At 39.3% G+C, this 1,968-nt stretch overlaps 1 non-coding gene across 1 annotated transcript; it reads left to right on the forward strand.

The window, feature by feature from the left end:
- The first annotated feature begins 591 nt into the window (after window positions 1-591).
- Trnaa-ggc (transfer RNA alanine (anticodon GGC)) lies at window positions 592-664 on the forward strand. The gene has a single exon. It is a non-coding gene; the product is annotated as a tRNA-Ala (tRNA).
- The last annotated feature ends 1,304 nt before the right edge of the window (window positions 665-1,968 follow it).

Below are 1,968 nucleotides of genomic sequence, written 5' to 3' on the forward strand. Positions count from 1 at the left end.
AATGCTTACCTTCTGATATGCGTTGTGTTCTTGCCATGTTTCATTAATGACATTTCAATAGTACATTAATTGGTCTTTAGTGATACAGTCACCAGAGTCAAATGGCATGATGGTTTTTCTAAGCTCCAGAAATATCACTCAAAAAAAAAAAAAACCTAACATAATTTAAAAATTTCCTGCAACACTTTTAAATTCAAAAGTAAAAAAGATAGGAAGGAAGAATTTACAGCGGCTATGAGCAATTGGACCTTTAGACATAGTCAGGATTTTTTACATTTCTCTTTTCCTTTCATACTATTCCATAAGCGTTTCATTGAGTCCTGTTTCCATACGTTATTCCTTTTAATAAAATGTGGATGTATCTATGGGAGAATAAAAAAACATTAAGAATGGTAATAAATGGCATTGAGTGGGTATTTGCTCCAACCCAACGACCTGTCTAAGCTCTTCTGTGTGAGTATGTGTTCCACCCTGAATGGACTCTCACTGCAATTTTATTATTATGCCTATTTTAAAAAGAAGAACATGAAGTAAAAGAGATTAAGTAACTTCTCCAACTTTACCCAATCAAAAAGGGTGGCTCTGTGGACTGGGGATGTGGCTCAGAGGTAGAGTGTCTGCCTGGCATGCATGAGGCCCTGGGTTCAATCCCCAGCACCACACATAATAATAATAATTTTTAAAAAAGAAGAGTGGATCCACTATCTGACTCCAGAACTTAGATTTCAAACAGCACTTTTCACTGTGTGCCCTGAAAGAGCATAAAAACCCAATGCCATCCATCCCTCCATTGATTCTCCCCTCAGCCTCGACTAACTACGAAGAAGCAAACACTTAGCATCAATTATCTGAGTTGTATGCCTCCAAATGTTACTTAGAACAAATGCTTCTGAGGCCCTAAGACAATTGTTGTATTACCCTGTCTTTGTGTTATACATCCTTACATGTTAAATGCCATTTCTTTCCAACTAAAATTGTACACTGCCTCAAAATGGTGTTCTTTTCTGAGATGGAAACAGAGGTTAGTTCTTCTAAAGAAGGTCAAGGCAGTATTCCAGAGAGTGGTGGGCAGGTCGATATGTCACATTGGCATTACCTTGGCGGGGATTAAAGCATTGACAAAGTAAAATAAGAATTGAAAGAAAACAAAACAAAACTCTTTATACCTTACATCAACCCTTTGCCATCTCTACTTTATTATTATCATCATCATCATCATCATCATCATCATCATCCTTCTTCCTCCTCCTCCTCCTTCTCCTCCTCCTCTTCTTCTTTTGGCAGAATTTACCTTAGTCCCTTTTGTGCTACAATAACAGAATATCACAGAAAAGATCATTTATAATGAACAGAAATTTATTGCTTCACGGTTCTGGAGGCTGAGAAATCTAAGAACAGTTGCCAACATCTGGTGAGAGTTTGAGTCAACTTTTTCATCGCTGTGAGCAAAAGACCTGAAAAGAACAATGTAGGAGAGGGAAAGTTTATCTGGGCTTATGGTTTCCAATGTTCCGTCCATGGTCAGCCAACTCCATTGCTCTGGGCCCAAGATGAGGAAGAGCATCATGGTGGAAGTGGATGGCAGAGGTAAGCAGCTCAGGAGAGGGCAACCAGGGAGCAGAGGAGTCTCCAGTGTTCTCTAAGGGTGTCCTGCACATGCTCAATAGGTTGCTTCTGGTAATGAACAAGAAGGTTCTAGAATAAGCAGATATGCATGGAAAGCTTCTGGTACAACCTAATAATTTTACAGAGAAATAAACTGGTGTTGAGAGGTCAGAAAGCACATCTCAGAATGCATAGCCAGTTGAGGAGCAGATTAAGCACCAGAATCTCAAGATTTTCATTCACAATCCTGAGCGCTTAGCCCCAAATCAAGTTTTTTTCAGCTAAAGAGAAACCTTACAGGAGAAAGAGGTTCAGAAACACCTGGCTCATCCCACACATTGACATCCACTTGCTCAAGACAAT

Source organism: Callospermophilus lateralis, unplaced genomic scaffold (genome assembly GCF_048772815.1).
Source record: "Callospermophilus lateralis isolate mCalLat2 unplaced genomic scaffold, mCalLat2.hap1 Scaffold_153, whole genome shotgun sequence".
NCBI lineage: Eukaryota > Metazoa > Chordata > Mammalia > Rodentia > Sciuridae > Callospermophilus > Callospermophilus lateralis.